The 16,534-nt window shown below is 38.0% G+C and overlaps 2 pseudogenes; one reads left to right on the forward strand and one right to left on the reverse strand.

The window, feature by feature from the left end:
• Positions 1-2,258: 2,258 nt before the first annotated feature.
• Positions 2,259-3,879, reverse strand: LOC118839963 (annotated as a pseudogene).
• Positions 3,880-8,482: 4,603 nt separating this feature from the next.
• On the forward strand, positions 8,483-9,380 carry LOC118836814 (annotated as a pseudogene).
• The last annotated feature ends 7,154 nt before the right edge of the window (positions 9,381-16,534 follow it).

A 16,534-nucleotide genomic window follows, 5' to 3' on the forward strand; every position in this document is an offset into this window, starting at 1 on the left:
CCCAGAACATAATGGTAGTTAGGTACACTTACAAGGAAAACATCTACCAAAGGTAATTTAAAAGTTTTGAACTTTGGGGCTTGGAGTTCCTCTTTGTAAAAAAAAAAAATTCTTTTATAAGGACTAGCTATTATTTTTCACAAAGCCTTCTGATGTGACAAATAACATTTAAAAAAAAGAAAAAGAAGAAAGAGGATACAAATCAGCAAACCCAATCGATACATTGAAACAAATCTGAAAATATCTGACATTTTCCACATCTATGGCATGGCCAGCTTTAAAACACACATTGTCACTCATGTTCTTATAATTGCTATTGGTTCTGAGCTGGAAAAGGTATGTTTAACAGGACAAGAATAAAATACAGTGTCTTGCTAGAATGATATTTCCCAGAAACACTTCTCCTTACCTCTATGAGACCATCCTAAAAGCTGGTTATATGATTAAGGAATTTTTTTATACATTATTATAGTGTTAAAGGACAAACCTTAATGCCTCCTTTACACGTCCATTCACATTTAAGGTTGTAATTGTGTTTTTTCTCCTTAGATTCCTGTGTTGGTAAGCAAAATGGGCTCTTAGCACTAGTTGGCTTTTGTTTCCTTTGAGTAATTCAGTGTATTTCATTCAGCCTTACTAGGTGGTAAGCCCCAGGCCCAAACCCCTATTAGGTGTAAAACCTATGTGGGTGTGGATTGGTAACTAAGGTGAGGCCCAAGGTGGGGCTAACTAAGGGGAGGGCCTAGTTTACACATGAGTTTCAGTGACATGTTTGGGACATCAGAGGCTTTTAGACCACGTGGGTTCAAGTTGCCTTTTTGTGATGATTCTAGGTCATGTGGGTGAGTTGCATGTATGACTCACCCCTGACCCTGAAAAAGATATGAAAACACAGATTGGATTTATCTTCTTTGGAGCTCTTACCCACAGCTGTGGTGGCGTGTGTGACTGAACTAGCCCTCGTTATGAGCTCCCGGGCTGAACCTAGGTGTTGGTAACTATGAATCTGTATTTGGTCTGTCTGTTGATGTTTGTAATTTGTTTAGGGCTCTCACTCGTGCTGGTGTGCTGATGCAGAGACTCCGGGCAGCTGTAGCTAAGGGCCCTCCAGCTTGTAAACCGGATGCTGAGACTGTGTTAAACTCTGATAACTATGTATTGGGATTTGAATCAGACAAGGTCTGTCTATCAATGTTTATACTTTGTATTTTGCTCTGAAGTTCAGGGTGGTGGTTTTTCCCCTCAACTAAGTGAATTGTATTTGTAGGCTGAATTAAAGTAAGCTTGTCAACCCCTTAAGTTTGCTGTCCTTAGTAAAGCAGATCAAAAGAACCTGTGCTTTTGCAGTGTGTGGTCAGCTTTCTGGGTACTGGTTGTTGGAGGATCTTACATCCTCACAGAAGCTGCTATCCGGATTGTTGAAACAATTCTTTTGTCTAGAATTCAGGGCTTCTTAAACTTTTTACACTCCTGACCCCTTTTCACATTTTAGCTGCAGTCCTTGGTGCTGAGTGCCTGAGGGCATGCACAATGTTCATGCTTTGTTTTCAGAACCAAGGCTTCAGTGGAGTTGTGCAATACCACACAGACAAGCGCTGCCAGAAACAACTCAGATTCATTACGCCTTTGATTTTGAATTAATTTTTGGTCATTGTGTGTTCAGAAACGTTTCACTATTGCCAAATTTTTCACGACCCCATATAGGTGAAGATCCACAGTTTAAGAAGTGCTGGAGATGACTACATGATGTTTTTGAGAGGAAAAAAGACCAAAAGTCGAAACACTTGGGTTCAAGATGTCTTTTGTTCTTGACCTGTTCTGTGACTGAGCAAAACATTTATCCTCTTTCAGGTATAGTTTCTTCAGCTGAAAAACAAGGAGGTTGGATTTGTAAATAGTTAAATCTTCTTCTAGCCTTAGCATTCTCAGTGACATCCACCTTGTGAAAAATTAGGGAAATTAACAGCTAGTTTCAGGAATCACTGCCCCATGTAACAAAATTGCATTTACATACAGCTCTTTAAATAAAAGGAGCTAGTGAATACATGGCTGAATTTCACTAGTACTATGTCCATCTGGAATGCAAAACAGAGAGGTAGCAGGTGGATAAATCGGGAAGAGAGATATAGTCTACTGGTTTGAGGCTGAGTTGGTCTTCTAATGAATTATAGGTATAGGACAGAGTATCAGCTTTGTACAAATATCCTCTCTCCCTCCCTCAACAGAATCTACTATAGCCATTAACTCATTCTAATTCACTAGAATGTTGGTCTTTCTATCATTTTCTTCAAGGCAATTTTGACACCCTTATTTCTCAGACTGTAGGTAAGGGGGTTTAGCATGGGCACAATGATAGCGTAAAAGACTGAGGATACTTTCTCTTGTTCCATGGAACTGACTGGAAATGGCTTTAAGTACATGAATGTAAAGGAGCCAAAGAAGACACCAACTGCAGCAATATGGGAGCTACAGGTACTGAAAGCTTTTGATCTGACTCCAGTGGATTGAATTTTTAAAATGCTAGCAATGATCAAAACATAAAAGTAAATAATGGTCAGCATGGGGAAAAATATTAGATGTATTGGAGACAAGAGCCACCACTTCATTAGCACAAGTGCTAGAACAAGAGAGCTTCAAGAGTTCAAGAAGATCACAGAAGTAATGATTGATGGTATTTTCCTTACAGAGGAACATTTGAAGCAAACAACCTATGTGAGCTGTAGCCCCAACTAAGGCCATCATCTACACGCCACCCACCAATCATGAGCATACCTGATAGGACATGATAAGATTATAATGAAGGGGATGGCATATAGCAACATAGCAGTCATATGCCATCACAGCCAACATTTGACCTTCACAAATGGCAAAAAAGGCAAAAAAACAGAACTGAGTTGTGCAATTAGAGTAAGAGATGGTGTTCTTCTCTGACACAAAATTCACTAGCATTTTGGGTGTGATAAGAGTTTATTGAGAAAGATCAACAAAGGACAAACTACAGAGGAAATAATAAATGGGGTTGTATAGATGAGAATTCAGTCTATTAAGTATAATCATGCCCAGGTTCCCCATCACAGTGACTACATAAATCCCTAGGAACAGGAAGAAAAGTGACAGCTGGAGCTCAGGCTGGTCTGTCAGCGCTATGATGACGTACTCAGTCACCAGTGAATAATTTCCTTTCTCCATCCTTTTTGAGTGCAGAGTAAGAAGAGACAATGATCTGTGGACAAGAGAGGGAAGATGGGAATTATTATTAACAGTCTTGCATGAAACTTCAGACAGAACAGAAAAGTTATAATATATATTCTTTTGATTGTTTTTTCTCTGTCTATTTTCCTACCATAAACTGAAGACTGGCGACGTCACAGGTATATAAGGCAGGTAAGCCGGACTATTGGAAAATGACATGCTTGAATTTTTCTACTATATGTACAACAATAATAATTTTGATACATAAAACTAGTTTCAAGGGTGTTTGCTCACAAAATAAAATGTATGCAAAAATATATATGTATTATATATGTAACATCTTAAAGAACAGTGTGGCTTATGTCATGTAGTAAGCAGACATAAAAGATAGAACCCAAAACCAACTCTCTCCTCACAACAATTCACCAAAGCTCTTGAGTCTTTGTAGAACTCAATTCACAGACCAGTGGCTGTTGAGCTGTCTACCAATTACTTTTGGAGCTTACAAAGTTGGGAACTCTTGACTCTATCTCCTTTTCAAAGGTAAGGAAAAGGGGGTTCAGTCATTGCCAAGGGCACATAATTGGAATGCTGTGAGCTGGTAAGAAATCTGTCCTCTATGGGGAGAGTTCTTCAGGTCTCAAGACATTTTTGCATAAAAAAGTAGATTAATATAATGGGCAATAAGAGAAAAGGTATATACTTATTGTATTTAAATTTTGGCAAAATATTCGATTTAAAAAACATATTATAGAAAAGGTGAAGTAACATGAAATGGAGAGAAGTGCAGTTTCATGGATTTGCATTTTGTGGAACACCTCACAAAAAGGAGTCAATGATTCAATGTCAACTTGAAAGCTGATCTTCAGTAGAGCGCTTTAGGGATTAGTATTCTGTATTGTACTACTGATCACATACTGATCAATGACTCAGATGAAAGTTTGATGGTTTGCATTTTTATATGACACAAAGCTTGGAGAGAAAAGGAACTCAGAATTTGACCAATACATGATCCAAAAGAAATGATGATAGTTTAGGACAATAGACTTAATCTAGTATGACAAAATTTAATAAGAATAAATGTAAATTTCTGCATTGCAGTTACAGGAATCAGTTCCAAAAATAAAAAAAAATACATATAGAGAGGTAAGTTTAAAAGTCAGCTTGTTTGACAAAGATCAGGGGATTCAGTAGACTACAAATTCAATATAATGAGCCAGCAAATGTGATAATTAAAAAACCTAAAGTAATTTTTGGTTAAATGGACAGAGGCATAGTTTGCAGGAATAAGGAAATGAGAATTCTACCATACTCAACCTTGGTCAAATCACAGTTGGAGTATTGTGTCCAGTTCTTTTTGCCATAGTTAAGGAAGGACACTGACAAAGTGGAGAAAATCAAGACAAGGACAATGAGAGTCATGAATAATCTTGAGTACATACCATTTCAGGACAATTTGAAAGACTTTTGAAAGTTTAGCCTGGAGAAGGGAAGAATCAGTTGGGCATGATAATTGTTTCTAAGTATTTTAAATCTCTGAATCAGATTAGACTTACTCAGTTTGTCCCCAAAGAGCAGCAACAAGGGCAAAGTAGTAATATTGCAAAGTGAATTTACCCTTGATGGAAGGATAAAATCTCTAACCATTATTTTTATCCCAAAAGGAAATGGGCTACTTTGCTGGGTAATGAGTTCTCCTTCTTCAGGTAGAGGCTGGATAATGCCCATTGCTTTAGTGGGTATTTGGGTGCAGTTGTGGAGTATGACTTGAAGTAAATGGAAGTTCCCTTCCAGCTCTCAAATTCTGTATTTCTTTAATTGTAAGATGAAGTTCCTCATACTTCCACAAATCTCTTTGTAGCTTTTAAACCACCTATACCCAGTCTTCTGCCCCATGCCATGGTCAATGATTGCTAGAAAAGAATATAGCGATGTCCTTTTGCAGATCCCTGGAGTTCCATGAAATTTTTTGTAGAATGAAGAATGATACCAAATTAATCAAATACTCATCCTCTAGCATTGACTCTTGAAGCCTCTTCACCCACAGAGTCATGGGAGGTCAATGTCTTCTATGAAAGTTACTATGGTCATGGCACAGAGACTTCTAATCCTTTTTAGTGTTAGTGGGAATGAGGGCACAGGACTCCATCTCTGAAATGCTCTAGAAATTGATTTGATCTGAAAATGATCATTTCTAATTGTGACGTTTTCCAGTTTCCTCTTTAGCTATAGGTAAGGAAACAACATTTACTCATGCCTACAAAGCTCTTGCTGATATACCTTAAGGGTGTTCTGGTTGTTAAGAAAATTCCTGGGACCTCATTAGTAATACAGAGACAGAAGCTCCCACAGGAACTCATCTCACCAAGGATTCCCTCTTTTCTGGGAAAAAAATCATTACTGCTTTCTTGTGGGTCCTAATTCTTGCCCTCTATGTTCGTGGTTATTTTCTCAGACCTTGTTGCCAGTACTTTCCTGAGGAATTGTCATCTGGGATCAATTTATTTAAATTGAGTTTCAGGAAGATTAGGTCAGTTGTTAAAAGGGTGATCACTCCTCATTGTTGAAGTAGCCTGAATTAAGGTATTATGGTAGTTGAGGAAGTTGGACAAAAAATGAGGAATAGAAAATAAGCATGAGTCAGGCACTAAATTTGTTGGAGAATAGTTAAATGGACCAGAGATTCATAGTTGGTAGCAACAAGGATCTCAATAAGTTAGTTACTGAGTGATAGACTGCCAGTAGATTTGTCTTCAGGATGATACCAGGTTTCCATGAACACCAACAAATAGAAGTAATATGACAAGAAACATTTAGCCTGAAAGGAGCTTTCTTAATAATGGAAAAGAGTTGTAGAGTGTACTGTGAAAAAGAATGAGATATTATAGCTCATGACTAGGTGAACCATTTTCAGCAGCACTTCTTCAACTGAAATTCTCTCCTTTTAATATATTTACTTATCTTTGGTTCTAAGTGCATGGGTGTTCTGGCTAAGAAGTACAATGAGAGGACCTTCTTCCTTCGGATGAGCCATGGTAGAAAGCACGGTCTAATATCCTGGTATGCCCTGGGGTGTATATCAGTTTGGTTTTGTTTGTTTGTTTGTTTTGGGTGGGTTTTTTGTAAGCAAAGGACCCAGTAGCCTGAGTGGTAAATCTTGCTACCAAAAAAAGTGTGTGCTTCCTGCAAAAGTTCTGTTGTTCTTGTGCTAGTATACATCTGGGTGTTCTTATCTATCCTTGATAAGCTAGAAGGATGTTAGATATAAAAACCAAAGGACTGAGAAAAGTTTCTCATAAGATTGTAGTCAACATAGGGGAAAAAGACAATTATGAAGGCATTGTTCTAATCACAGCACCAAAATAACAATAGCTTACATTTTTATGATGAGAATCAACAGTGACATTCACTGTTGTACTCCTCATGGCTGGAGCTTTTGAAGAAGAGGCCCGATGACCAGTTGTTGGGGATATTATAGACAGGATTTTTATTAAAGTGATTTGGTCAGTTGTCCTAAGACTTTCCATCTGCTGCTCACAAAGCTTGGCTTATAGCAAACAGGAGTCAGAGAAGTTATACGGAATAGAGAATATATCAGGCAATACGCAGAAAAAATGATCTCTCCCAATTGGATCTCACCTAAGAGAGAGCTCCAGAACTCATTCCAGGGGACATTCCTTGATGTCTCTAGAATGGTATGCTGGGATTGGGGACATGGTTGAGGTACCAGCTCCTCTTTACTTCAGCTTCCTTCCAAAGCCCTTATCTGTCTCTAGGGACCCCACCCTGAAGAGAATCATCTGGAGCCATATTTTCTCTCTTGAAGCTGGAAGATAGAAGACCAGGAGTTCTCCTCTCCCAAACTCTTGCCAACTCTGTCACACAGCCCATCCCTCACCTCCCCTGGAAATGGAACACTGAGTGGTCAGTCTTCACAAAAGAGGACTCTTGAGTCCCTAGTGATTAAATCCTACCATAATACTTTTCAGAAATTTGTATCTCAACTTACATGAGCAAATATTAAGTACATATACTGTGCAATGTACTGTACTGAGGACAGAAAGGAATAAATGAATGAATCACAAATTATGTTTAAGTCATATTTTATCTTTTCTCTCCAATTAAATGTAAAAGCAATTTTTAATACTCTTTTTGAAAAATTTTTGAGTTCCAAATTCTCTCCCTCCCACTCTCTTCTCCCCCCTCCCTAAGACAGTAAACAGTCTGATACGGGTTATACATGTGGAGTTATGTAAATCATTTCCATATTAGTCATTTTGTTGAAGAAAACTTTAATAAAAAGTGAAAAATAATATATTTTGGTGTTCATTTGGATTCCATTTGTTTTTTCTATGTACACAGATGGCATTTTTGATGGGGTCTTTTAGGATTCTCTTCAATCATTGTATTATTGAGAATTGTTAAATTATTCACAGTTCTTCATTTTACAATATTGCTGTTACTGTGTACAATATTTTCCTGGTTCTGTGCGCTTCACTCTGCATCACTTCATATGTCTTTCCAGGTTTTTGTGAAATCACCCTGTTCATCATTTCTTATAGTACCATAATATTCCATTTCAATTATATACCACAACTTTTTCAGCCATTCTCCAAATAATAGGCATCCCCTCAATTTCCAATTCTTTGCCACCCCAAAAGAGTTGTTATAAATATTTTGTATAAATAAGTTCTCTCCCTCCACTCCTTTTTATCTCTTTGGGATCCAGATCTGTTAGAGCTATTGCTGGATCAAAATGTATGAACAGTTTTGTAGTCCTATGGGCATAGTTCCAAATTTCACTCCAGGATGGTTGGATCTGTCCACAACTCCACCAACAGTGCATTAATTTCCCAGTTTCCTCACATCCCCTCCAATGTTTATCATTTTCCTCATCTATCATATTAGCCAATCTGATGTGAGATGGTGCTCAGAGATTTAATTTTCATTTGTCACAGGAGTGATTTAGAGAAATTTATTCATATGGCTATAGACAAAGCTGATTTCTTTGTCTGAAAACTTCTTGTTTGCATCCTTTCACCATTTATCAATTGGGGAATGATTTGACTCAGTTCAGGAGTCAAATTTGAAGGAAAACAGATTTTGACTCAGCTGAGAAGTCAAATTTGAAGGGAAATTATAATCTTCTGTGGCCAGTTGCTCTAGCCCAGCTCTGGAAACCATAGGCCCGAGGGACCTGTCCCCTGCCACCAGATCTCCTCAAATCAGGCCCCAGGCCTGTCTCAGGCACTGATGATGGGCTCCCCATGCAGAGGTGCCAGGATCTGGGATGCTGATCTGTGAACTCTGTACAATCTACTCAGACTACTTTGACCACTCCATGGATATGGCCACCAATAACTGTGGGCACACCTTCTACCTGACATGCCTCATTAAATGGTTTGGCACTGCTCCAAGTTGTACATGTCCACAATGTCAGATCCAGATTGGCAAAAGATCCAATATCAATAAGCTGTTCTTTGACCTTGTTCAGGGAGAGGAAACAGGCTTAGATACAGAACCCTTAAAGAATGAACTGGATAAGACTAGAAACCAGATATCCTTGAAAGTAATAGAGAAGAAAGATTGCAGTCCATCATTGACTCTTTGAGAGAAGTACTAAATGTGCGCAATATCACCATAGAGTCACTGCAAAAGGCCCTGGGTGAGTCAGAAATGTTGTGTTAATCCTTCAAGAAACAGATTAGTACTTGGAGCAACAGCAGGATGAGACCAAGAATATGAAAGAGGAGGCCTGTTACCTAAGGAACAAAATGAATACCATGGAACAGCTTGAGATCCCATTCCAGAGCCAGTGCCCAGAGGTGGAACAGATGATCTGAGACATGGGAGCAGGCCAGTTGGCCATGGAACAACAGGCTGTATACTGCATATTACTGAAGAAAGAGAATTAAAATCTCAAAGAGGCCTGGAAGGCCTCAGGTGAGCTAGAAGATAAGCTAAGGAAGGACATGCTTTCTTTTAATAACAAGTTACAAAAGGCATTCTCTCAGCTTGCTAATGTCAAGGAGGAACTGAAATCAACCCAAAAGGATTTACAGAATGAAGAAAAGAAAATCATGAATTTAAAGAAGAAGCTTATGGTCCTACAGCGGACCTGGAACCTGCTGTCCCACACCAGTGAGGGACTCAGTTGACTTGTCTTAGCCAAGCTCTTGTGGAAATGATGAGCTTAAATAGCCAGCCTGTGGTGAGGACATTGATCTGAATTCTCCTTTTGATGTGTACAAGCCCCTAGCCCAGCCCCACAGCTCCAGGTTTATCCCAGCTAAGAAGCTCCTCCAGGAGCAATCAAGCTCTATGATCCCTGGCATCTTCAGAAAAGATAACAACCCATGACAGTGAATGATCTTTCTCTTGGAGATTAGCATTGAGCTGGAGAATAAGATGATGAGCTGATGGGGAAATTTCCATCATTCATTCAGAGTGCTGTCGTGGGCAAGAATAGCCCCCTGGGCAACCTGGGGGACCCATGCAAGAATAGTGGAACTATAAGAAAAAGCTTTGATGGGCTTGGAGAATGAAGCAAGTATATTCAACCCACTGACTCCCCTGCCATCCATCCACTGTTTCTAACACCCAAGCCTAGGTGCAAGGCTGTGTGTCAAGGAAAGCAGCCCGCTCTGTCCAGGCTAGTTTGGACACTTTCCTGAGATAACCTGGGGACTTGTGTTGGAGTCAGAGAACATAAGAAAAAGCCACTGGGCTTTATCCCTTTCTCTCCAAGCTTCTGAGACACAGAGTTGCCCATTAGTGGGGGATATGTGGGAGGAGGAATGGGGAGCAACTCCTGTAAACCTGCAGCCCACTGGGTGGAGACACCACCAACAAGAGTCCAGAATCTGCTATCCCTGGGGGCCACCTGTTGGGCCATCCTAGAGAGCCTCCCAGAGCACTTAATGCTCAAGATTCCCAATGAGGACTCCTTCTGCACACCTTAGAGCTGATAGTTGCCCCCACCACAGCATTCGCTACCAGTTCTGGCAAGGGCTATGATGGCTTACGAATGAGTACCAGTGGCTGGAGCCATAAACAGCAAAGTCCCCTTGGCATGGCTCCCTCCCTTCCCTGTTGCCTATTCTCCCCTTCTAGATTCAGCATTTCCTTCAGTAGGGCCCAGGCAGCCCAGTCTATGGTACATTTTAACTCCTCCAATGCTCAGGGTCTTGATTCTCTTAACTCACCTCCCTATCATCCATCCTGCACCCAAATATCTCCCTGATTAAAGGGCAGTTTTTCCTCCTTGTGACCCAGCCCTGCTCTCCCTGGGGTCCTGTGGGGTAGCCATAGGTCCCATCCTTTCTGACCCTTTACCTAGCCCATACCCCACTTTGTCTTTGTAACTCCTGCTGTCCCACTTGGCCTGAAGGGGAGTGAAGCAAGGATTGCTTGAATTCTTTTGAAGGTGATGGGCTGGTGTTGAGCTGAGGACACTATAGAGCATCATGGGTCTTGCCTAGTGTTTTTGTGAGGATCCATGTAAAATAAAGGCAGTTTCAAAAAAAAAATAAATTTGAATCAGTTCTCTACATATTTGAGAAAGGAGGCCTTTATCAGTAATACTTAATATAAAACCTTTCCTTAGATTTCTGCCTTCTAATCTTGTTTGATAAGTTTTGTTTGTGTAAACATTTTCATTTCATATAATCCAATTCATCAATTTCACATCCTGTAATGCTCTCTATCTCTTGTTTGGTAATGAATCCTTCCCTTATATATAGATCTGACAGGTGAACTATTCCATGATTTGCTAATTTGCCTATTATATTTCCTTCTATATCTAACTGATGTACCCATTTTGACTTTATCTTGGTATTCAGTGTGAAATGTTGGTATACTTCATTTCTGCCATATTTTTCTTCCATTTTCCTTGCAGTTTTGGTCAAACAGTGAATTCTTGTCCCAAAAGCTTGGATCTTTTAGTTTATCAAACGTTAAATTACTATGGTCATTTACTACTACATATTGCATACTGAATCTATTCCATTCATCCATCATACTATTTTTTAAGTCATTACCAGATTGTTTTGAGGATTACCACTTTATAATAGTTTGAGATCTACTATATCTAGGCCATCTTCCTTTCATTTTTTTTCCATTAATTTCCTTGATATTCTTAATCTTTTGTTCTTCCAGATGACTTTTGTAATCATTTTTATATTTCTATAAAATAATTTTTGATAGTTTGATTGGCATGACATTGAGTTAGTAGATTAATTTAGTTAGAACTATCATTTTTACTATGTTGGTGCTTCCTACCCACAATACAGAATAGAAGAGAAAAAAAGAAATATATTATAAACTTAAATATTGAAATGTTAATACAAAATAAGAAAAGAAAAAAAGCATGTCATGTGCACAGGAGAATGTAAGAAAAGATGAAAAGTATATACAATACTTTTCCATTTCAAGAAAGCCTATAGAATGAATGCTAGGCATTGTGTTCAGAGCTGTCCATCTTTGCTTCCTTATAAGTTTTCTTTTGTTCATTGCTGTGCACTTTTTTGTTTTTCCCTCTTCTACTCCCACCCCAGAAGGCTACAATTAAGCATGGATGTATTTATATTCATACATAGATATATACATACACATATGCATATATTTACATACATACATACATATATAGACATATACTTTCCCTAACAAATTCTCCTTCTGATCTTTGCTTTTATATTTGTGCATATCTCTTAATTTCCTATCCCTCCTAATTCCTCTAATTACTTCTACCTGCTACCTTGCCCTCCTATTACTTAACCTCCCCCACCACCACCACCAAGGATCTCTCCCCTATCCTCCCATTCCCATAAATCTGAACATACATTTTTACCCACCTTTCACCAGCTCTCTCACCCTCCATTCTAAAAAAGATCCCTCCCTTGTCCTCCCAAGGATTCCTTCCTTAATCCTCCCATTCCCATTAATTGAAACACCCTTATATACCTCCCCTTTCAACTATTTCTTCACCTTCCCCTCTAGAGATCCCTCCCTTATCCTCTCCCCCCTCCCTGTACCCTTGGCATTTTATTTCTTTTTTAATTTAGAAGACACTTATACATAGATATATATGTATATATATATATACATACACATATATGTATGTATATATATGTATATATGTTTTGTTCCCTCTTGAATGATCTCATTCTCAATGAAAGTAGGTTTCCAGAACTAATAGCCCTTCTCCCCCGTCTAATTCCTCTCATCCCTCATTTGTATAAGATAATCACTCTTTTTAGCTCTTCCTAAATGGTTTTAGCTTTTAAAGTCATATCACACTCAGATATACCCCAATCTTTCTTATGAACTACCTAATTACTAATCACAATATTAGACATACATGTTACATACATAAAAGGTAAACAGTCTGTCCTTATTGAGTCCTTTTTAATTAGTCTTTGTTATGTACTTTATATTTCTCTTGGCTCCTTGAGCACATTCTGGTGAGAGTAAGATTGCACTTCTCCCATCTTTCCCACTGCTGTAATAGGTCCTTTATGCCTCTTCATATTTAGCCCCTTCTACCTCTCCCTTACTTCTTCTCCCAGTGCAATTTTTTTCTTACACCTTACCTTTTTTTGGATGTCATTCAATCCTAGTCAACTTATATCTGTGCCTTCTGTCTATGTATATTCCTTCTAACTGCCACAACAGTGATCAAGTTCTTAAGAGTTACAAATATAATCTTACTGTGTAGGAATATAAACAGTTTCCTTATGTTTTTCTCTTTCCTGTTTACCTTTTTATGCCTCTCTTGAGTCCTGTATTTAAAGATCAAATTTTCTCTTCAACTCTGGTCTTTTTGATGGGATTGCTTGAAAATCATCTCTTTCATTAAAGTCCATTCTCCCCCTGAAGTATTATACTAAGTTTCTCTGGGTAGGAGATCCTAGCTCCTTTGCCTTCTGGAATATCATATCCTATGGTCCTTTGATCATTTAATGTAGAAGCTATTAAAATCCTGTGTAATCCTAATTATGGTTATACAATACTTTGAATTGTTTCTTTTAGATTGCTTGCAGTATTGTCTCCTTGCCCTGGGAGCTCTGGGATTTGTCTATAATATTTGTGGGAATTTTCATTTGGGGATCTTTTTCAAGAAATGGTAGATTCTTTCAATTTCTATTGTATTCTCTGGTTCTAGGATTTCAAGGAAATTTGCCTTGATAGTTTCTTGAAATATGATGTCCAGGCTCTTTTTTGTGTTATAGCTTTCAGGAAGTCCAATAATTCTTAAATTTTCTCTTCTGGATCTATTTTCCATGTCAGTTATTTTTCAAATGAGATATTTTGTGGTTTAATTTTTTCCATTCTTTTGATTTTGTTTGACTGTTTCTTGGGGTCTCATGGAGTCATTAAGTTCCACTTGCCCAATTCTAATTTTTTAGGAATTATTTTCTTCAGTAAGCTTTTGCACTTCCTTTTCCATTTGGTGAATACTAATTAATAATGAGTTGTTTTGTTCAGTGAATTTCTTAACCTCTTTTTCCATTTGGCCAATTCTACTGTTTAAGGAGTTGTTTCCTTCTGTGAATTTTGGTATATCTTTTTGTTTCATTTTTTGTATTTCCTTTACCAAGCTGTTGACTTTTTTCCAATAATTCTCTTGCATCACTTGCATTTTTTTCTTAAACTTTTCTTCTACTTATTTATTTTTTAAAAATTTATTTTGAGCTTTTCCAGGAGTTGGGCCTGAGACCAATGAATATTTTTCTTTGAGACTCTGCATGTAGATATTTTGACATTGGTGTTCTTTTCTGAGTTTGTGTTTTGATCTTCTCTGTCACCATAGTAACTTTCTATAGTCGGATTCTTTTTTTGCTTACTTTCCAGCCTATTTTGTGATTTTTAAGTTTATGTTAGAGCTGGACTTTGCTCCTGGGGTATAGGGGGGACTGTCACAATCTTCTTGACCTGGGGGCATAGGACATCACTGCCAGAATGTGTGGAGGGCTGTGAAGCTTCTCTGCTTGACTGTCCAAGACTGACTTGCTGCTGGCTTGCCCAGAAGCTGTATGTAATAGACTGCACTCTCCCTTTACCCCAGTGAGACAAACCTTTTCTTCTAACCTTCTAAAAGATCTTGAACTGAAAAGTTGTTTCATTCCATCCTTTTCTTGAATCTCCCACTCCAGAATTAATTTTCAGGCACTTTTTGTAGTTCGTTGGAATTTAATTTGGGAGAGTTCAGGTGAGCTCCAGCTTACTCCACCATCTTGACTCTACCCCCACCCAGCTCAAGTTGTTCAAAAAGTGATTAGCATAGATTTTGAAAGAGAACCAGATAATAGATAGACCGACAGGTTTGCAGGCTGAAAGAACTGAGTTCATATTCTTGAGCTCAAAGATCATGGCAGATAGCAACTGTAGCCATGAAATTAAAAGATATTTTCACCTTGGAAGGAAAGATATAACAAATATGTACAACATGCTAAAAAGGAAGCTTATCACACCATACTGACAAAGACCCATTTAGCCAAAGCCATGGCTTTTCCACTGGCAATATATAACTATTAGAGTTGGACTATAAGGAAAGCTGAGTGCCACAGAATCAACACTTTTGAATTGTGGTGCTAGAGAAGAATTCTGAGACTCCCTTGGACAGCAAGGGAATCAAATCAATAAGTGCTTAAATAAGTTAATTCAGGCTATTCACTTGAAGGGCAAGTACTGAAGCTGAAGCTTAAACACTTTGGCCACAGAATGAGAAGTTGGCACTCATTGGAAAAGATCCTGATATTGGGAAAGATTGAATGCAAAAGGAAAAGGGGACAGCAGAAGATGGATAGTATCATGGAAGCAATGAACATGAACTTGGACAGACTTTGAGAAAGAGAGGAAGATAGAAAGGGCTTTGCTATGGTCCATGGGGTCACAAAAAGTCAGACATGACTGAATGACTGAACAACAAAAACCATGCTATATCTCATGCATATAAAGTCAGAGAGCTTATGTAAAAATCACTTAAAACAATAAGCAAATGTCTCTGTGAGACTGAAAGTTAAAGAATCTTGGAGCCTGCAACGTTGACCAGATTTCTTATGCCAATTATATCCAAGGTTCATGATTTATGCATTTACCCTGCCAGATGGTATGATACTTTAAGGACAGAGAGAGATATTTACTTCATCTTTACGTCACCTCATCAGAAAGCTAAGTGTAATGCACATATAAAATATGAATAATTATTGAATTAAATTGAGCAACTGTATATTTGAATTTAATATAAAAATAATAAAATAAAATAAAAATAAAAAATAATAAAAACTGACTATAATCTAGGTCTATGTGAATAAGATGTCAAAGATTATTTAGACCTTGTAAAGACACTGAAGTAAACATGCTTTCTATTTCCATTGTCACCAACATTTCATCTTTTGGACAAAAAGCTTTCAAAAAACTAATGTTTTGGCTAGCAGCAAGATTTAGTGAAATCATCCATCCTTGAATATTGAAATAGAATATGTAGAAGCCACCTGGCACTCACTAGTAGTATAACCATGGCCTCCTCTAAATGGCCATCAGTTTCCTTGAGCCTAAAATCAAGATAATAATACTTGCAATATCAACTTTAAATTGTCTTAATGGTTAACAAAAGAGATAACCTAGTATGGTCCAACCCAAGAAGCATTTGGTACGCAATTACTCTGAGCAAAGTACCATACTTAAATAATGTCCATGGAGGAATTTGTAAACATCATAGTTATTGTTTTTCGGAGGCTGTTATTAAAACAATGAGTTCATCATTTTAAAAAATTTCTTATCTCTAGCAAAGTCTTATAAGAAAATTTCCTTAAGCCTTTAGACTAACACTGAGCTAGGAAGAGAATAGTAAACCTAGATATATACTAGCGAAAGGACACCAGAGTTTTGTTCCAGGTACTGACATGCAGGAGGCATACCTCTTTTTTTGGTACCAAAATTTGCCATTTAGCCTACCTTACATAGATAAAAAGCTCATGGTGCCAAAGAGCATCTTGGCCACCACAACTCTCTAGTAGGGCTCAATTGAAAGGTACAAAGTTTTCCAAATGTAATTTTTAGACTGAAGATCCATAGACTAGGCACTGAGGAACAGCAAAAATATCTACAAGTGAAATCAACAACTAAGAAACTGCATTCTGAACATTGCTGACCTAGCCCTAACTTATTACAGCTCATCCTTGTTCACAGTGAGCTTTGCAACTCTTCCTCATCATTAAGAAACTCTTTCGATCCTAAATCTTTCTTGTCATATTATTTCTATTTTTTGGCATTCATTGAGACCTAGTATTCTACTAAAGGCACATCTATGGTTGTAGGTGCTTTCCCACACACCTTCTTA

Source organism: Trichosurus vulpecula, chromosome 2 (genome assembly GCF_011100635.1).
Source record: "Trichosurus vulpecula isolate mTriVul1 chromosome 2, mTriVul1.pri, whole genome shotgun sequence".
Taxonomy (NCBI): domain Eukaryota; kingdom Metazoa; phylum Chordata; class Mammalia; order Diprotodontia; family Phalangeridae; genus Trichosurus; species Trichosurus vulpecula.